General features: G+C 41.6%; 2 pseudogenes; one reads left to right on the top strand and one right to left on the bottom strand.

Moving 5' to 3' along the window:
- LOC149016241 (chitinase 6 pseudogene) lies at nucleotides 1-357 on the bottom strand (annotated as a pseudogene).
- An 868-nt stretch (nucleotides 358-1,225) lies between these two features.
- On the top strand, nucleotides 1,226-21,498 carry LOC149016240 (SKP1-like protein 1B; annotated as a pseudogene).
- The last annotated feature ends 473 nt before the right edge of the window (nucleotides 21,499-21,971 follow it).

Genomic DNA, 21,971 nt, shown 5'->3' with positions numbered 1-21,971 from the left:
TTAGCAAGTGAAGTAGTTTCCTGGCGACAAACCAAATTGGGTACGATAGGTCTCATAATACTGAACACGATTTTCCATGGCTGCTGTGTTTCCGCCATTGCATTCAATTGCACCATTGATGGCTCGAATGGTTGCCTCAAACCCTTGGCCAGAAATCATGATCGAGTGGCAATTGTTCATCCAAAACCACAAGGCTGTCTTGAAGGAAGTCACTACATCAGTTGCCACAATTCCAGGATCATTTAGCCCATCAAATCCTATACTATTACCAGCAGCACCATAATTGTAATTCCATGATAGCTGAAGCGGTCGACGGCCATAGTAGCCTTGTCCGGCAACACATGGGTCCACGGCCATAGTAGACCACCACCTAAGTCTTTGTTCATTCATGCAAGTGGTGGTGATGAGACTAGCGTAAACGCCGGAGTTGAAGAGGAAGAAGGCGGAGGACATAAGAACCGTTAGAGGATAGTGGATTGATTAGAGAGATGATAGACCATGATAGTTAAGGTTGGAAAAATGTTGAACTTAGGATTAGAATAAGACATGTGTCAAGTATCTAACAGTGCATTAGATGAACTCGAAGCTAATAAAAATCTTTTTTTCGCATGACTCAAACCTAATTTATCCAATAAGGAATACACCAGATGTTAGCCCCAAAATAAGGAAACAAATCTTTTACTCATTATCCTCATGCCCCCGGAATTCCTTCCCACAGTCCAGCTGACACAAACCACATAGCCTACCTATGTCTGGTAGATTGTAAGAGGATTTTTTTTTTTTTTTGAGAGTATGGGAATAGTTTTTTTTTTTTTTTTTTTTTTTTTGGTAAATTGAGTACGGGGATAGTCATGGCAAACGAAATTACTTGAGTCATGCGCATGACGATCAAGCGATCTCAACCAAGATTTCAATCCAACGGACCACAATGACTCACTTGACAGTCCCGCAGGACTAAAGCAAAGTCCCAAGGCAGAGAATCTGGACTCCCAAAATAAGGGACTAGAATGCAAAAAAAATTCATACATTTTTAATATCAAAAGAATTTTTTTTTATTTGTATAAAACAATAATTCTAAGACTAGGATAAAGGAATTAAACATGGAAAGAAAAACATGAAGAAAGAATCCTCATCCTAGGGTCTCTCCAACCCAAGAGATCTATAAATAAGGGGCTAGTTATCCGTTTCGTTTAGAGGATTTTCTTCATTTCTCAATTTGGCTATCATGTCTTCGAAGGTGACCTTGAAGAGTTGTGATGGTGAATTCTTTGATGTTGACATGGTGGTCGCAGTTCAGTCGCAGGCCATTAGACACATCTTCGAGGACGTTTGCGAGGATAGTGTGATTCCTTTGCCCAACGTCAACGGTGGGATATTATCGAAAGTAGTTGAATACTGTAAGAAACATGTTGCCACTCCCAATTCCAATCATCAAAATCTTGACAAAGATCTCGAAAGTTTCGATACGCAATTCGTTAAGGTTGATAAGGAAACCCTCTTCTAGCTCACCCGGGTAAGGGGTTGTCCTGTATTCCTTTTTGTCTTTCACTACTTATGCTCTTGCAGTTTGTTTGTGATGGGTGGTTCATAAAATCTTTCATTGGTTTCATGGTTTTTTATGGCGGAGTATTAGATTTATTAATTAATCTATTATCGCTGTCATTGATAAGAGTTTGAGTGAGAGACAAATTCTTTAGTTTAGAATTTGAATTATATTTCACTTGGTTAATTAAAAGTTGGTATTCTGTTTAAGTTTGTTTCCCTGTATATCTCAACTTCCTATTCATGTAATTGATTACACTATAAATACAATACTCAAACTAATGTGAGGTCTTGAGCATTCAAAAAATATCAAAATTCTTTCATGGTAACAAAACCATTGATCTTAAAAACCCTGAAATTTTTTTCCTTCAAACTTCTCAATGGCAGTAGCTTCCTCATCTCCCTTTCCAATCACCAATATGCCAAATCTCATTGCTTCCAAACTTGATAAAACAAATTATTTGCTTTGGAAGGAGCAACTTGAGTCCATATTTATCAGCTATGATCTTATTGCCTCATGTAGATGGCACAATCACAGTACCCTCTCCAACAATTACAACTGATTCAACTACATCTCCAAATCCAGCATATACACTCTAGCAAGAAACAAATCACTTTGTACATGCTTGTATCAATACTACTTTGAGTGAATCTCTTTCTTCCCACATTCTTGGTCTCCAAACAACAAAACAGGTGTGAGATTCTCTTGCTCAGTTATTTCAACAATAGTCAACGGCTAGACGTAGTTTTCTACGACAAGAGATTCAAACCCTTAACAGAGGTTCAGCAACCAATACAGCAATACCTAAATAAAATCAAGTCCATTACTGACTCCCTAGCAACTATCAATGACAAACGCTCTGATACCATGAAAGAATTATGATATTTGGTTTTGAATGCTCAAGACCTCCTCATCCTTATGCAGGTCTTCATACATATTCTTCTCATCGTACACCCAACAATGCTCAATGGATCCCTGATACTGGTGCCACTTCACATATGGTATTTGAACCCGCACATCTATAATAGTTTACCAATTACTCTGGTTCAGATCATGTGACGGTGGGTAATGGTATGAAAGCAGTCATCTCACACATTGGTTCTTCTACTTTACCAATTGTTTTTACTTCTTTATCCCTTAATAATGTTTTAGTTGTTCCTAGTTTATGCACAAATTTACTTTCAATTTCACAATTGACTCGTGATAATCTTTGTTCGGTTGAATTTTTTCCTTGGGGTTTCTCTATCAAGGATCTAAAATCGGGAACCATCCTTTTGAAGGGACCCCTCAGAAATAACTTGTACATGTTGCCTACGTCTCCAACACATTCCATGGCCCTATTTAGCACCATTGTTCCAGCCACACTTTGGCATCGTCGTCTTGGTCACTCGTCTTCTCAAGTTCTTCAACAATTGCGTCAATCCAATTTATTTTCTTTTGTTGGTAGTCCTTCGTCCAATAACACTTGTGTTGCATGTCAATTGGGTAAGCATCATAAGCTAACTTTTTCCTTGTCTGTCACTCGGTCAGTTATGCCATTAGAACTTACTCATTGTGATCTTTGGGGTCCAACATGTCATTCATCTATTAGTGGATATCATTCTTATGTAATATTTGTTGATGATTATAGTCGATATACATGGTTTTATCCTTTGAGCTCAAAGTGTAATATATTATCTTGTTTCAAACATTTCAAAACTATGACTGAAAATATTTTCTCCTCCACAATCAAATATTTTCAAAGTGATGGTGCCAACAAGCTCATAAGAGGTCCTTTTAAAAGTTTTCTTGATGAGTGTATTCTTTCTCGTATTTCGTGTCTACATACTCATGAACAGAATGGTATAGCTGAACGCAAACACCGGCATATCATCGAAATGGGTTTATCGCTTCTGTTTCAAGCTAGTATGCCTAAAATATATTGGCTTGAGGCCTTTACCACTGCTGTCCACATCATTAATCGATTACCCACTCCTATTTTAAAAGGCAAATCACCCCATGAGACACTCTTTAGATGCCCTCCAGATTATACGGGTCTTAGAGTTTTTGGTTGTCAATGTTTTCCTAATCTTAGATCCTACCGTGAGGACAAACTCTCTCCCAAATCACTCGAGTGTGTTTTCCTTGGCTATAGTCCTAGGGTTGTCGTTGCCTCCACATTACTACTAGACGTGTTTACATCTCTCGTCATGTTGTATTCAATGAACATGTGTTCCCCTTTGAAAAGTTTAGCAACCTAAATTCTATTCCCAACACTCCCATTAACACCATTTCTCCTCCCTCTCCTCCACCTACGTCCCCCACCGCTTCCGTGTTACCCCAATCACCAATTTTCACCCCACCTTCTACCCAAATATTCTCCTACACAAATTCTAATTTCCCAACACCTCACCCTACACCCTCATCCACTTCTCAAACCCTTACACAATCTCCACACACCCTACCACACCACTCATCTAGTTCACCATCTCAACCCAATGTGCCTACACCACCCCCACTACCATCCCATCCTATGATAACACGTAGTAAAATAGGTTCTCTATGCCCCAAAGCCCCATTGTGCCTCTTAACCACTTGTCATCCCTTACCTCATGCCTTCCTCACCACCCTCAACACCACTATCACCGAACCCACCTCATACAAGTCTGTTGCCAAAGATCCCAAATGGGTTGCAGCAATGGATGCTGAGTACAAAGTGATCCAAGCAAATGACACTTGGAAACTAGTTCCATATGTGTTGCGTCTAGAACTTCTTCGAGGGCCGGATATTGAGATGACCACCTTAAGAGCTCTCTAGCCAAGTTGGAATAACTGGGATGCCTGCACACACAAAGAAAGCAAGAACGGTCCGGCCTAGTTTTGGCCGGGGAACCGCCTCCGACGCTCAAGTCAGCCTAGGCAACAATAAGAGTTCTTGAGAGAGTTCTCAAGAACGTAATGAGTAATTACTCGGATGAAAGTTCTCATACCTTTCTCCATGTAGGAGGTGGGTTTATATAGAGGTTACCTGAAGGCGGCGATTCCTTATGTTTCAGATCGATAGTTGAGGAGTGAGTGGAGTAGTGGAATAACGGCTCCTTCTTTGTCACACCAGATAGTGCCATTATGCTGGCTCACCTCCCCAATTCTCGGAATAGATATGCTGAGTGTTTATGCGTAACTAACTCTTCTTGACTTGGTCAAGAGAGTCTTCTGAGAAATGCTTGAGTTGGATATATATTCTTCCCGAGTGAGGCACTCGGGACCCTTCTCCAAGGAAGAGATCAGCCAACCCAAGGGGGTGCATCTAGTCTCTGAGTGAGGCACTCGGGACCCTTTATGAGGGAAGAGATGCACCAGCCCGAAGGAGGTGTATCTCTTCTGAGGGGGGGGGGGACTTGGGACCTTAGTTCCCCACAACAGAGCCCCCCATTTCGTGCGATTGACTTCTCGAACGTATGGAATGTTACTCCCAGGCTTCTTAGAAATTTTCCTTTCTTCTTGGAGAAACTTTAAGACGTCGTCTTGAATAAGAACCATTATTTCTCCAAGGCCTTCGTAATTCCCAACCATCGTACTAATTCACATTTATTGCTGCTTTTGATATGCAAATGGTCACGTTATCTCAGCCGTTGATTTACTCGATCATGGGCCGTTTGATTGAAATATTGAGTCCCTCAATCTCAACCATTGTGTCTGTTCATCGCTGGTCGTTGGATCGCGACCTTTCATGTGCTAGATCTTAACCGTCACCTTGCTTGATTCAAGACCGTTGGATGTGTCTCTTCATCTTCCTCCTCCTCACTATAAATAGAGGTTCAATCCTCTTTCTACTCTTTTGCTTGCAAACTCTCTCTGAAGTCTCCTGACTGCGTTGCTTGCTTTCTTCAACCAGCTATTCCAATCCTTCGACCAGTAAGTTATCTCTAACTTTTCTCCATTTCTTTCCTTTGTCATTTCTGCATTATGGATAAGTTGAGAAAAGACAAAGAAATAGCCCGAGCCCCCTCCCGATTGGAGGTCCCGACTACTGTGATCTCCAGTCCCGAGACGTCTTCCCGAACTCAATCTATGCATTATTCCAGTGAAGATGGTTTCTCAGATTCTTCTATTGTTAGAGCTGCTACTGACTTAGCTAGGGACGACCCTCTTGACCAAGAACCCCTATGCTCTGATTTAGGAACGGGACTTAGTCAATTTCGATGCTTCTGTGAATTCTTTGGCTGAGCAGGAGGTTGATAGTATTAGTCAATCTCCTGCTAAATTCCGAGTTGCTAGTCAAAGGCATTATTCGCCTCGTCCACCCATTTCTCGTCCTCAAGATTACTGGAATCGTTGGCCACCATTTCTCCCTGCTAAGTTTCTTTCTGAGGAGGAAACTCTTGAAGAAAGGAACAAACCAAAGACGCCCTCTCACATTGACTATGATCTCAAGTTTTCGGGTCCCGAATTCTATCCCGGAGATCTTAACCAAAACCATCTCCAGCGTTTAAGGGATTTCTCTGAAATTCTCGAGGATTATTCCTTCTTGCTCCCGTCTCTATCCGGTCGGGTTGGAGAGCCCCCGGATGGGGCCTTCTCCCTTTATTATGATGCTTTCTTAGGGGGTCTTCGCCTTCCCGTCAAAAAATTATTGAAGACCTTCTAATTCATTATGGAATTTCTCCTTCCAACCTTATTCCAAATAGTTGGAGAAATGTCACCTATTTCATGGGTTTCTGTCATAATGTTGGAGTCGAACCAACATTCCCCCTTCTCCAGCGTTTCTTCAAAGTTAAGAGTCAGTCGAAGGGGGGTTGGCTCTCTCTTCAACGTCAGGCAACCGACGCGGTGGACTGGTCGAGCAACATCATTTTGCCGGGGTCTATGCCTACGTCCACCAAGGGGTGGAGACATCACTTTTTCTTCTGCAAGCCCCCGGTCCCGCCGCTATTCCCAACTGCTTTTGTGAAGAAATCCAAATCAGATCTTAAAGAACCCAATATTCTCATTGAGTTATCCGCCGCCGAAGAAGCGGCTTTAGAAAAGATCATCCAGGTTGACGGAGACTCAGCCGCAGTTCATGGATACTTGTCTGAGTATCCGTTTGTTCTTCAATTGTGGGGCTTTTCTCCGGGTGAGCCCCTTTTTCATTGACGTTCTTCAATTCTGTGGATTTTCTTATCTTTCCATTTTCTAATCTTCTTCGTTTGTTGTCGCAGTGGCTAGTAAATTGGACATCGACGCTCTTCGAGCCCTTACACGTGGGAACACCAAAGAGGCTTTCGCCCGTAAGCTAGTGAAGAAAGGCGGAGCCACAGAGACTGATCCCGTCGTCCAAGTTCTCAGCGCCCCTGACTCGTCCAAGCCTTCGGGCAAGAAGACCGCCAGGAAGAGCTCTTCAGCTGGAGGAGGTCCTCCCGAGATAGGCGTCCCTCAGGCGTCCCGGTCCAGATGCTCGGGTAGGCCCTCCAAGAGGCCTCGGGACAGCGAGGATGCTGCCGAGGGGGATTCCCAGAAGTCCCCCGTGTTCGTTCCCGGATGGGACTTAACCTCGAGCTACACTGTGCTGGGGGATTCAAACGCAGCCAGGACTTGGCTTCTCGAAGGGATGATCCCTTCTGATCGCCAATATTTGAAGAATCTCCCGGATGACAAGTTTTATGCCAGCGCCTAGGTAATTCTCTGTCCTTATCTTTTATGTTTCTTCAAGTGACTTCTGTAACATGGTCCATATTTTCTTCAGGTATTTCTCTGGAGGGACACATTATATGGGAGAGTGCATGATCCGTTCTGAGCACTTGGCTAATCAACTTCGGGATGTTGAAAAGGATTGGGAACGAACCGTCATGGAGCTTTCCGAGTCCATCAAGACTATTGGGTCATTGAAGAGGCGGGACGCAAGAAGGAGTTTGAAGCTGAAGGAGATGTCCAAGAGCAAGGCAGCTCTTAAAGAGGAACTTTCTGAGACCAAGGAAAACTTGGAAGAGGCCCTTAAAGAAAAGGAAAAGTTGGAGCGCGAGAAAGCTGATATGGAGTCTATTGCCCTCCAACTTCGTGAAGAAGTTCGGGCAGGGAAACTCCCCATTAGTGCAGACGAGGTGCCTGATGTCATCCAGAAGGAGATCATCACTTCTTACCTCGGCACTTCTCAGTTCAAGAAACTCCAATTGGCTCTCTCTGCTTCGACTTATCGCCTCGGGCTCAATGATGCTTTTACTGAAGTTCTCCGAAGGGTAGATATTCCTAACCCGAAGGAATTAGCCGGAATGTTGGACGGTAGAGTCTATGAGACTCTTGAAAGAGCCGTGCTTCAAGGGATTGAATGCAGAGAACCTTTCAGCCCTCCCGATCCTCTTCTCTATGTTGATGAAGATGAAGAGGTGGGCTCTGGAGAGAGTCATGAGAAAGAAGCTCCTGGCGGCGTCGGGCCTGATGAAGACAAGCTTCCTGGATCTAGGAATCCTCCTGAGAGTTGAAAGACTTGACTTTTTCAAGACTTACTTTTTCTTGCTTTTGTTTCTTGGAATTTTTATAAACAATGTTGAATGTTGAATTTTGCGGAACTTTTGCGCTTTCTGTAATATTGGTCCTTGTGGCCAAATATTTTGGATGGTAACTTGTAGTTGTTTGCTTCCAACTGAGGCATTAAGCTTCTTTTGACTTGTCCCGGTATCTTCCTGAGTCACTCCCCTAGCGTAATGCCTTAGAGTTGATGATGTTTGAGTTCTCCCAAGCCTTTATTTCAGTTGGTCAGCCCGAATAGGGTCCCGAATGAAGGTCTTGTAGAGAATTGTATCTCATGTGTTGGAGAAATTCATAAGTGATGGAGAAATTCTCCCGAGTGGCTACCCGAGTGAGGTCCCGAGTGTAACGCCTTTGAATAATTCCATCTTATGAAAGCCTTTCTTGATTTTTCATAAGTGGTGGGGGAATTCTCCCGAATGGCTACCCGAGTGAGGTCCCGAGTGTAACGCCCTTGAATAATTCCATCTTATGAAAGCCTTTCTTGGTTTTTCATAAGTGGTGGGGGAATTCTCCCGAATGGCTACCCGAGTGAGGCCCCGAGTGTAACGCCTTTGAATAATTCCATCTTATGAAAGCCTTTCTTGGTTTTCATAAGAGGTGGGGAAATTCTCCCGAATGGCTACCCGAGTGAGGCCCCGAGTGTAACGCCTTTGAATAATTCCATCTTATGAAAGCCTTTCTTGGTTTTCATAAGAGGTGGGGAAATTCTCCCGAGTGGCTACCCGAGTGTAACGCCTTTGAATAATTCCATCTTATGAAAGCCTTTCTTGGTTTTTCATAAGTGGTGGGGGAATTCTCCCGAATGACTACCCAAGTGAGGTCCCGAGTGTACGCCCTTAAATAATTCCATCTTATGAAAGCCTTTCTTGATTTTTCATAAGTGGTGGGGGAATTCTCCCGAATGGCTACCCGAGTGAGGCCCCGAGTGTAACGCCTTTGAATAATTCCATCTTATGAAAGCCTTTCTTGGTTTTCATAAGAGGTGGGGAAATTCTCCCGAATGGCTACCCGAGTGAGGCCCCGAGTGTAACGCCTTTGAATAATTCCATCTTATGAAAGCCTTTCTTGGTTTTCATAAGAGGTGGGGAAATTCTCCCGAGTGGCTACCCGAGTGAGGCCCCGAGTGTAACGCCTTTGAATAATTCCATCTTATGAAAGCCTTTCTTGGTTTTTCATAAGTGGTGGGGGAATTCTCCCGAATGACTACCCAAGTGAGGTCCCGAGTGTAACGCCCTTAAATAATTCCATCTTATGAAAGCCTTTCTTGGTTTTTCATAAGTGGTGGGGGAATTCTCCCGAATGGCTACCCGAGTGAGGCCCCGAGTGTAACGCCTTTGAATAATTCCATCTTATGAAAGCCTTTCTTGTTTTTCATAAGAGGTGGGGAAATTCTCCCGAATGGCTACCCGAGTGAGGCCCCGAGTGTAACGCCTATGAATAATTCCATTTTATGAAAGCCTTTCTTGGTTTTCATAAGAGGTGGGGAAATTCTCCCGAGTGGCTACCCGAGTGTAATGCCTTTGAATAATTCCATCTTATGAAAGCCATTCTTGGTTTTCATAAGAGGTGGGGAAATTCTCCCGAATGGCTACCCGAGTGAGGCCCCAAGTGTAACGCCTTTGAATAATTCCATCTTATGAAAGCCTTTCTTGCTTTTTCATAAGTGGTGGGGGAATTCTCCCGAATGGCTACTCGAGTGAGGCCCCGAGTGTAACGCCTTTGAATAATTCCATCTTATGAAAGCCTTTCTTGGTTTTCATAAGAGGTGGGGAAATTCTCCCAAGTGGCTACCCGAGTGAGGTCCCGAGTGTGACGCCTTTGAATAATTCCATCTTATGAAAGCTTTTATTGGTTTTCATAAGAGGTGGGGAAATTCTCCCGAGTGAGGTCCCGAGTGTAACGCCTTTGAATAATTTGAAAAGATGTTTGTATATTCGTCGCTATAACTTTCTTCTTAAGAAAAAGGATGTCAAAAATGGAGACGTAGACTTTATTGAGAATCAAATGGTCTTTCGACTTGGTTGCAAATGCTACATATCTAGACTAACTCTACTGATAGAATTTTCGAAGATTCATGGAATTCCAAGTTTGATCAATTGTCTCGCCCGTGGCTAAGCTTTTTAGCTTGTATGTCCCTGCTTTCGTCTCTTGTTCGACTAGATATGGCCCTTCCCAGGTGGGTGAGAGCTTTCCTTGGTTTCTTGGGTCTGATGCTGCAATTTTGTGGAGCACTAAGTCACCCGCACGATGTCTTCTATTTTTTACTCAAGCATTGAAGTATCCAGCTACTCGGTTCTGATATCTTTGATTCCGGTATTCTAACATGCTCCTTACTTCGTCTATTAGATCAAGATTGCTCTTCAAGCCTTCTTCGTTTGCTTCTTCATTGAAGTCTGTATATCTCTTTGATTCTGCCAATACCTCTACCGGGACAAGTGCTTCTATGCCGTAGGCTAGCCGAAAAGGTGTTTCTCCCATAGGAGTTCTGGCCGTGGTGCGATATGACCAAAGGACGCTTGGTAATTCTTCCACCCATTTGGTTCGGCTTGTCTCCAAACACTTCTTTATTCCATCCAAAAGTGTCCGATTGGTTATCTCAACTTGCCCGTTGCTCTGTGGATACGCCACGGATGAAGTTCTATGCTCGATGTGACATCTTTCACAAAAATTCTTGAAGCCGGCTCCGATAAATTGCTTTCCATTGTCGGTAACAAGGATTTTTGGGATCCCAAATCTGTAGATTATCCTTTCTTGAAATAATTTCTCCATTTGTTTCTCAGTAATGGATGAGAGAGGTTCGGCTTCCACCCACTTGGTGAAATAGTCGATTGCCACGACCAAATATTCTCTATTGTTGGCGGCCTTAGGAAGCTTTCCAACCAGATCCATTCCCCACATGGCGAAAGGGATCGGACTGGAGACTGATGTAAGAGGGACAGCTAGAGTTTTCGGAATAGATGCATGAAGTTGACATTGTTTGCATTTTCTCACGTAATCCACGGCGTCTTTCTGAATAGTCGGCCAATAAAGGCCTTGGCATATTATTTTATGGGCCAAAGCCTGACCTCCCATATGCGCTCCACGTATTCCTTCGTGTACCTCGGCTAAGGCATATTGGGCTTGAGAAGGGCCAACACACTTTAGAAGAGGCTGAGTGACCGATCTTTTATAAAGTTGTTCTTCAATAATGGTGAACTTCGCTGCTTGATTTTTAATTGCCTTAGCCTCCTTGACGTCTTCCGGGAGGATATCATTCTTCAAATATGCTATAATTGGGCTCATCCAACTAAGCTCTTCTTCAACATCCATCGCCTCGGCCTCCCGAATGCTAGGAATTTCTAACTGTTCAATATAAACGGCTGAGCCTAAGGTCGAATATTTGGATAAAGCCAACTTGGATAACTCATCTGCTACTTCATTTTCCTTTCTCGGAATTTGCTTTATCTCAAGATGATCAAAATAATGGCAACAATCATCAATTTTGGCTAAGTAATTTGCCATTCTTGTTTCCTTTGCCTCGTACACCCCACGAACTTGATTCACGATCAACTGAGAGTCACTTCGGACTTCCAATTCTCGGACTCTTAGGGCTCGGGCAAGTCTTAGTCTTGCTAGTAGGGCTTCATACTCGGCCTCATTATTAGAGGCTTTGAAGTTGAATCTTAAAGCATAATGAATAGTGAATCCATCCGGGCTGATTAGCATTAGCCCTGCTCCACTCCCCGAAGAGTTGCTCGAGCCGTCAACATGCAAAGTCCATAACTCCGGACCGGGTGAATTTTCTACTCCCGAACTAGGCATGCTATTCTCAAGAACAAAGTTGGCCAGAACTTGTCCCTTTATAGCTGGACGAGTTCTGTACTCAATTTGGTATTCACTTAACTCAATAGCCCATGTGACCATTCTTCCGGCTAAGTCTGGTTTCTGTAGTATCTTCTTCAACGGGAAGTTGGTCAAGACTACAATTGGATGAGCTTGGAAGTATGGTCTGAGTTTCCGAGATGCGATTACAAGTGCTAAGGCTTGTTTGTCCACATCCGGATATCGTGTCTCGGCATTTACTAAAACATGACTTATGAAATAGATAGGGTTTTGTGAAGTACCTTCTTCTTTTACTAAGACCACGCTTACTGCCGCTGGAGATATGGCTAAATATGTGAATAGTTGCTCTCCCGTTGAAGGTCGGGCTAAGAGAGGTGGAGTCCCGAGCTTCTCCTTCAACTTCTCGAATGCTTTCTGACATTCATCGGTCCATAAGGTATCCTTTGCCTTCCCGAGCTCTTTAAGAGCCTTGAAGAAAGGCAAACATTTCTCACCCGATCGCGAGATAAATCTGTTTAAGGCTGCTACTCTTCCAGTTAGGCATTGGATGTCTCTAACCGTCTTTGGTGACTCCATCTCGAGCAAGGCTTTGATTTTTTCCGGGTTTGCCTCAATTCCTCGTTGGGATACCATAAACCCAAGGAATTTTTCGGAAGAAACTCCGAACGCACATTTCTCTGGATTTAGCCTCATTTGGTATGTTCTCAAAGTATCAAAGACTTCTTCAAGATCTTCCAGATGACTTCTTCGGACAATACTCTTTATGAGCATATCATCCACATATACTTCCATATTTCTTCCTATTTGGTCTTTGAAGACTTTGTTTACCATTCTCTGATAAGTGGCCCCAACGTTCTTCAACCCGAAGGGCATTACTTTATAAAAGTAACTTTCTCGATCCGTCATGAAGGCCGTATCCCTTTCATCCTTGGGATTCATCCTAATTTGATTATATCCCGAATAAGCGTCCATGAAGCTCAATACTTCATGTCCTGCTGTAGCGTCGATCAAGAGGTCGATCCGTGGAAGTGGATAGCAATCCTTGGGGCATGCCTTATTCAAATCTGTGTAATCCATACACATTCTCCATTTGCCGTTGGCTTTCTTCACCATTACTACATTCGCCAACCAAGTTGGGCATTCTATGGGTTTTATGAAACCCGATTGCTCTAGTTTCTCCACTTCGGTTCTGATGCCAGCATGTTTCTCGAGCGAAAAATTCCTTCTTTTTTGGATCATTGGAATTGCATCGTCCCTGATCCATAAGCTGTTCTGCAACTCTTCGATCTATTCCGGGCATATCTTTGGCCGACCATGCGAATACATCTAGGTTGTTCTGGAGAAACTCGGTCAGTTCTTCCTTGAATTCCGTAGGTTGTTCTGAACCGATCATAGTCCCTCTCTCGAGAAGATCCGGATGAAGTTGAATTCGCTCTATCTTTTCAACAGGTTCGGCTCTCTGCATAGCTTCTTCATCCCGGTCATCCCGAATTTCAATACTCATTGTATTGCCCGATCTCTCGGTTCTTCTGACTTTCTTGAGATAATTCACATAACATTGTCTGGAGTCGCTGATCAGAAGAGCACTCCCCGACTCCTGCTGTGGTTGGAAACTTCAACTTCATATGTGTTGGAGAAACCACTGCCCCTAAGGCGTTAAGGGTTGGCCTCCCGAGTAAGACGTTGTAAGCTGACAGGTCCCGAACCACCATGAATGTTGCTTGGACGACTGCATCCCAAGGGGAGGTCCCGATCCTTAGATCCAATTGGATGGTCCCTTCGGATATGGCGGACAACCCAGCGAACCCATATAAGTGAGTCCCGCATGGAGTCATCATCTCGTCCTCAAACTTCAATTTCTTAAATGCTTCATAAGATAGTAAGTCGGCGGAAGATCCCGTGTCCACAAGAACTCGGTGAACTTCTCGATTTGCAAGTTTCACTTTGATAACTATAGCATCGTCGTGAGGAGAAGTCACGCCTTTGAGATCTTCATCTGTGAAGGTTATTGGATCTGGACATAAGTCGTTTCTTCGTTTTCTTGGCAACTGCGTCGATCCAACGAACCGTGCCTTTTGCTTCGCCTTCTTAATGGATTCTTCCGTTGGATTTCCCAAAACAATGTAAATGGGGGAAAATTCCCGATGGTCGGGCTTCTTCTCGGGATTCTTATCTGCCCTCTCGGGACTTTTGGATCTGAGTCTTTTTGTTGATCTAGGTGGGGACTTCTCTCGATCTTGTCGGCTCTTCTGAAGATATTTTTCAAGATGCCCTGCTTGGATGAGCTTCTCGATCTCGACCTTGAGATTTCTACACTCATCCGTATGGTGGTCGTAGTCCTTGTGAAAGCGGCAATATTTCGTCATATTCCTATCTTCAAGTTGGGCTTTTATCTTACCCGGCCACTTCAAGTTTTCTTTATCTCTAGATCTGTAACAGAATTTCTGACCTCTTAGTATTAAGAGGTGTAAAGTCCCCAGTGGCGAGTCTTTCTTTCCAACCTCCCTTTTTATCATCTTTTGCCCGAGCATTTGAATTCTGACCTCGTTCTCCATAATTCTTCTTGTCCTTTACGCCTCTTGTGGACTCTTCTCGGGCTTCAATAACTTCTGCGACCGTTGCTTGCTTTTGGCATTTCTTAAGAAGTGCTCCATAAGTCCTCGGCTTATCTTGGAGCAATACCTCGAGCAAACGTCTTTGGATTATTCCACTCCATAGCGCATTGTACGCTACTATATCATCCAATGCTTCAACCTCAATAGCCACTTTATCGCATCTGAGAAGATAGTCTCGAATAGACTCATTTGGTTTCTGCCTAATGGCAAAGAGGCTATCTGCGGTCTTCTTACTCCCGATGCAACTTCGGAATCGGGCAATAAATTTTCTCCCGAGTTCTCGAAAGTTTTGGATGGATCTTGGCGGTAGGCTAGAGAACCATTTTATCGCCGGGCCTTTGATAGATGTCGGGAAGGTTCGGCACAATAGCTCATCTTCTCGGCCAATAACAGCCATGATAGATTTAAAATAACTAATATGTTCTCGAGGATTGGACTTACCTTCATAGGGAGTAAATGTCGGCATGATAAAGTTAGGTGGAAGAGGTGCTCTCATAACTTCTTCTGAGAAGGGTTCTCTGTCAACCACGTCATAGTCGTCATCAAGGTCCCGATCATCAAGCCGTCTCTCCATGGCATCTAATCTTCTCCCGAGACCATGCGCCTCTTGACATTCTTGCGGAGACCGAACACTTCCGAGATCAGAATATTGGGAAGTTGGTCCATGAGAAGATCCATACTGACTAACCGATCCTCTCGAGTCATTAGATCTGGAATGGCCTCTTCCGTGGCTTTCGCCTTCTTGTTCCCGGATTCCTTCATTTCTACGCTCCCTTCTGGGTAAGTCCCGAGTCTGTCTAAGCCCAACCAAACTGTGGAACACACTTCCCCTCGACCGATCCTCTCGGGGACGTGGCTCTTCAATATGCACTCCTTGAGATCTTTCTCCAACTCGTTCGGCTGGTCGCCTTGGTATTCTGGGATTTCTCCTTTCTTCGTTCACCGAGGCGTTGCTTATCCAGAGTATGTCGGACAGCTTCACACCTTCGTCCTTCTTGGGATTTGTTGTTGGACTTCTCTTTGCATATTCTGCAAATCGGCCACTATCGCTGGAATTGGAGGTTGACTCGAACCGCCTTCTCCAAATGGAGTTGGAATAGTTAACGGGGGATTATCTGGAACCCCTTCTTGAACTTCCTCTGTAATAGGAATTTGTTGATCTAGAGAAGGGAGAGTTTGTTCTTCAACACGTCCGTTTTCTATCTCCCTCTCCCTCGCTCTAGTGAGAATTTGAGAACTAGTCACCTGAGGTGTGGTACATCTTGTCATGACTTTCTGTGACGTTTCCCACAGACGGCGCCAATTTGTTGCGTCTAGAACTTCTTCGAGGGCCGGATATTGAGATGACCACCTTAAGAGCTCTCCAGCCAAGTTGGAATAACTGGGATGCTTGCACACACAAAGAAAGCAAGAACGGTCCTGCCTAGTTTTGGCCGGGGAACCGCCTCCGACGCTCAAGTCAGCCTAGGCAACAATAAGGGTTCTTGAGAGAGTTCTCAAGAACGTAATGAGTAATTACTCAGATGAAAGTTCTCATACCTTTCTCCATGTAGGAGGTGGGTTTATATAGAGGTTACCTGAAGGCGGCGATTCCTTAAGTTTCGGATCGATAGTTGAGGAGTGAGTGGAGTAGTGGAATAACGGCTCCTTCTTTGTCGCACCAGATAGTGCCGTTATGCTGGCTCACCTCCCCAATTCTCGGAATAGATATGTTGAGTGTTTATGCGTAACTAACTCTTCTTGACTTGGTCAAGAGAGTCTTCTGAGAAATGCTTGAGTTGGATATATATTCTTCCCGAGTGAGGCACTCGGGACCCTTCTCCAAGGAAAAGATCAGCCAACCCAAGGGGGTGCATCTGTCCCGAGTGAGGCACTCGGGACCCTTTATGAGGGAAGAGATGCACCAGCCCGAGGGAGGTGTATCTCTTCCGAGGGGGGGGGGACTCGGGACCTTAGTTCCCCACAACATATGAAAACCACATGAATTTAGTTGGTTGTAAATGGGCTTATAAAGTAAAGACCAAGAGTGATGGAACCATTGAAAGATACAAAGCTAGACTCGTTGCCCAAGGGTTTAATCAACAGCCTTGCATTGATTTCATTGATACTTTTAGCCCAGTTGTGAAGGCAGCTACCATTCGTAATGTGATAGCCCTTGCTGTCTCACGTGATTGGTCGATACATCAATTAGATGTTAAAAATGCCTTTTTGAATGGTGCTATGATTTGCACCAAGCCCCCCGTGTATGGTTTCAACGTTTAAAGAATTATTTGATCCGTGAAGGATTTGTTCAAAGTCTAGCAAACAATTCTATGTTCACATTCCACTCTTCTGCAGGGCTGGTCATCTTGTTATTGTATGTAGATAACATCATTTTAACTAGCAATAATGGCTCTCTTGTGTCTACTATAATTCAGAAACTTGGCACAGAATTTTCCATGACAGATCTCGGTCGTTTGCATTATTTTTTGGGCATTGAGGTGACCCAAACTGCAGAGGGAATGCTACTAAGTCAAACCAAGTATGCTCTTAATCTTCTTTACCGTACAGGTATGACACACTTTAAACCCTGCACAACACCGGTGGCACCAAGTTCTAAGATGTCTGTACATTGTGGTGATCCATTATTTGATCCTTCTAAATATCAAGAAGTGGTTGGAGCTTTACAATATCTTACTATGACAAGGCCAGATCTTTCTTATGCTGTCAATCAAGTATGCCAACATATGCAACATCCAACCACTAATCATTATAATGTTGTCAAACGGATCTTAAGATATGTCAAACACACAGTTGGTGCTGGAATTACATTCAAATCTAGTTCTTTGTCTCTTATAGGTGCTTAAACTGATGCGGATTGGGCTGGCTACCTTGATATTAGACGCTCTACCAGTGGATTTTGTACATATCTTGGTGCTAACTTAATCTCTTGGTCATCAAAGAAACAACCAACTAGTGCTCGTTCTAGTGCTGAAGCTGAGTACAAATCCTTGGCTATTACAGTCTCTGAACTATTATGGCTTTCGTATCTCTTGAAGGATTTACATGTGGAACTTTCGCCTCCTATACTAGTCTATTGTGATAATTTGTCTGCTACACAAATGGCAGCAAACCTAGTTCTCCATGCTCGAATAAAGCATGTTGAGGTGGATTACCACTTTGTTCGTGATTTGGTTGTAAACCACAAAGTCCAAGTTCAATTTGTGTGTTATGAAGCTCAAGTTGCAGACATTTTTACCAAATGTCTACCTACAACAACTTTTCTCCGGCTACGCTCAAAACTATTGTGGCTACCACCCCATAGTTTGTGGGGGATGATAAACCAGAGTTTGAGTGAGAGACAAACTCTTTAGTTTAGAGTTTGAATTATATTTCACTTGGTTACTTAAGAGTTGGTATTCTATTTAAGTTTGTTTCCCGCGTATATCTCAACTTCCTATTCATGTAATTGATTACACTATAAATACAATACTCAAGCTAATGTGGGGTCTTGAGCATTAAAACCAAATATCATAATTCTTTTAGTCATTACCTGTTTAGGATTTCTTGTTTTTCTTGTTCTTTCTTGTTTCTTTTCTCTATTAGACATTAGATTTTTTATTCTTTGATTTAGAGATCTAACTATTTGCTTTGACATTGATCAACATGCTCCAAGAGAGACACTACTAAGTGGGCAAAACAATAATTTAGGTATTGTTGTATGGAGTGTCATGTGTATTTGCTTTTGTGAGACTGCTTTGATTGAATCTTGGGATGTGGGAATGACCAAATCTCGAATGAAAAATAGTCTCATTGGAAGCATTGTCATGTTGTTTTAGTTGGGATTTCCTCTGTTTAATCACCCATATATATGTGCGGAAATAAAACTTGATTATTTGAAGTGACAAATGCTGTAACCAAATCACTTTTGGTTTTCGGATTTCTTGATCTTTACCCCCAAACCCACTTTTCTTCTTTCTTTTTGTGTATACAGATTCGAATATTAGATATTTTCTCATGGCTCATCTTGGTTATTGTGAAGTAGTTCCCTTAGAAATATTCTTCCTTATGATAGCTTTTATCATTATAAATAACTTATTTAATAAAGGATAATTTGCTTTTGTTATTCGTTGTGGGCCTTCAATCTTGTGTTTAAATTATTATTTTTTCACATACATCCGGGTGGAGACTAATCCGAACCAGGAAAAATGCAGTTGGAGATTAACTTGAAAAGGAACACATTCCAACAAAAGGGGAAATTTTATGCCTCAGACTAGGGTATTTAAAACAAACACAAATTTCTGAGTGAGAGTATGTTTACTTGTTGAGCGAAGAATTTCAGAAGTCAGACAAAGAATTTTGTCCTACATTATCGAGTGGGATGGTTGAAAACAATGCTTTAGGTATTGTGTATTGTTGTATGAAGTCTGATATGTATTTGCTTTTGTGAGACTGCTTTAATTGAATCTCTGGAAATGTGGGAATGGCTAGACCTAAAATGAAAAACAATCTGATGGGAAGTGTTGGCATGTTGCTTTTACTTGGGTTTTTCTCTGTTTAGTTGCCTATGTAAGTGTGTGGAAAAGAGACTTGATTACTTATTGATATCAATTGAAATAGCATGCTGTAACTTGAATCACTTTTGGTTTTTGGATTTCTTGATAGTTGTCCCCTCTCCTTTTTTTATTTTTTATTTTTTTTTGTAGAAACTCCAATATTAGATAGTCTCATGGTTCATCATGATTACTAGTGAAGTAGTTGCATTGGAAACATTCTTATAATATTTTTTATCATTATAAATAACTTATTTAATAAAGAATTATTTGCTTTTGTTATGCATTGTGGGCCTTCATGCTTGCGTTTAAAATTTTTTTTTTCAACATAGAGATGGTGGAAACTAATCCAAACCAGAAAAATTGCAGTTGGAGATTTAACATTCCAGACTAGGTTATTCATAATAAATTCAAATTTCTTATTGAGAATGGGTTTAACCTTGTTGGACATGTTTGCAAGGTATTTCAGAAGTCAAACAAAAAATTTGTACCACATAAGCTATTTTTCATAACAATAGGAAGAGTAGGTAGATTATTGAGCTTGGAAGTTTGGCAACTTTAGTAAGATTTTAATAACAGAGTTCCTTTAGATATTGAATTAGAAGCTAATCCAATTCTGAAGTAAGACATGCTTGTCTGTAACTAGTTAGATATTGGAATGCACACACACAACACCCCCCACCCCTTCCTTTCATGAAAAATTGAAACTAAGCTGGTGGGTTCTGTGATTTTTTTTGTAGAATTCTGATTTTTGATTGGACATGATACACTGGGATGACCTCAGGTCTTCTACACAGTTATGTAAATGATGATTTTCAAATTTATTTTGTTCGCAGGCAGCAAACTATTTGAATATCAAGAACTTGCTTGATCTGACATGCCAAACAATTGTGGATATAATTAAGAAAAAAACTTGTCGAAGAGGTCCGAAGGATATTCAACATAAGAAATGACTTCACCCTTGAAAAGAAGAGAAGAGGTTTGGAGGGACAATTTTCCTTCGATTGAAATTGTGTTATAAATGTAACTTGCTCTGATACCATGTTGAATTTATTGCAACTTTAGTAAAATTTTTAATAACAGAGTTCCTCTAGATATTAAACTAGAAACTAATCCAATTCTGAAATAAGACATGCCTGTCTGTAACTAGTTAAATATTGGAATTCACACACACAACACCCCCCACCCCTTCTTTTCATGAAAAACTGAAACTCAGCTGATGGGTTCTGTAATTTTTTTTGTAGAATTCTGACTTTTGATTGGATATGATACACTGGGATGTCCTCAACTCTTCTACACAGTTATGTAGATGATGATTTTCAAATTTATTTTGTTTGCAGGCAACAAACTATTTGAATGTCAAGAACTTGCTTGATCTGACATGCCAAGCAATTGTGGATATGATTAAGAAAAAAACTGTAGAAAAGGTCTAAAGGATATTCAACATAAGAAATGCCTTCACCCTTGAAGAAGAAGAGAAGAGGTTTGGAGGGAGAACCAATTTTCCTTCGATTGAAATTGTGTTATGAATATAACTTGTTCTGATATCATATTGAATTTATTGCAACTTTAGTAAGATTTTAAAAACAGAGTTCCTCTAGATATTGAATTAAAAGCTAATCAAATTCTGAAGTAAGACATGCCTATCTGTAACTAGTTAGATATTGGAATGCACACACACAACACCCCCACCCCTTCCTTTCATTAAAAACTGAAACTCACTTGGTGGGTTCTGTGATTTTTTTTGTAAAATTTCGGTTTTTGATTGGACATGATACACTGGGATGGCCTCAGGTCTTCCACACAGTTATGTAGATGATGATTTTCAAATTTATTTTGTTCGCAGGCAGCAAACTATTTGAATATCAAGAACTTATTTGATCTGACATGCCAAACAATTGTGGATATGATTAAGAAAAAAACTGTAGAAGAGGTCCAAAGGATATTCAACATAAGAAATGACTTCACCCTTGAAGAAGAGGAGAGGAGGTTTGGAGAGAGAACTAATTTTCCTTCGATTGAAATTGTGTTATGAATATAACTTGCTCTGATACCATCTTGAATTTATTGCAACTTTAGTAAGATTTTAATAACAGTGTTCCTCTAGATATTGAACTAGAAGCTAATCCAATTCTAAAGTAAGACATGCCTGTCTGTAATATTTAGTTATTGGAATGCACAAACACAACACCCCCACCCCTTCATTTCATGAAAAATGAAACTTAGCTGGTGGGTTCTAATTTTTTTGATTCCATTTTGATTGGACATGATACTCGGGATGTCCTCGGTCTTCTACACGATTTTTGATGATTTTCAAATTTATTTTGTTCGCACTGATGACTATCAGAACTTATTGATCCGACATGCCAACATTGTGGTATGATTTTTAAATTTATTTGTTACGAAGAAGAAACTATTTGAATATCAAGAGCTTGTTTGATCTTGAATGCTGACAAAGAGGAAGGAGCTTAGGAGAGAGAACCAATTTTCCTTCGATTGAGATTGTTTTATGAATGTAACTTGCTTTGATACCATGTTAAATTTATTATAACGTAGTTTTCTTGTGTTAATGTTTACAATAAATTCAACATGGTATCAGAGCAAGTTACATTCATAATAGATTGTTTAAAGGACGCTAGATATGAAGTGACGCTTTGTTGAAATAGTTCTTCTCCAGAGGATATCAACCTATGAAATGAGGGCGCTTTTCCTTGATTGAGATGTTAGAGTTAGGCAAGACTTGTTAATGTTTACAATAAATTCAACATGGTATCATAGCAAGTTACATTCATAATGGATTGTTTAAAGGACGCTAGATATGAAGTGGTGCTTGGTTGAAATAGTTCTTCTCAGTAGATATGAAGTGGCGCTTTGTTGAAATGATTCTTCTCAGTAGATATGAAATGACCATTTGTTGTAGTAGAGTTAGGCAAGACTTTTAATGTTTACAATAAATTCAACATGGTATCAGAG

The sequence above is a fragment of the Hakea prostrata genome, chromosome 5 (assembly GCF_041222555.1).
Source record: "Hakea prostrata isolate BN-2017 chromosome 5, UWA_Hpros_2, whole genome shotgun sequence".
Classification (NCBI taxonomy): Eukaryota; Viridiplantae; Streptophyta; class Magnoliopsida; order Proteales; family Proteaceae; genus Hakea; species Hakea prostrata.
The sequence above is the reverse complement of the archived record's forward strand: the minus strand, read 5'-3'. Positions and strand labels throughout refer to the sequence as shown.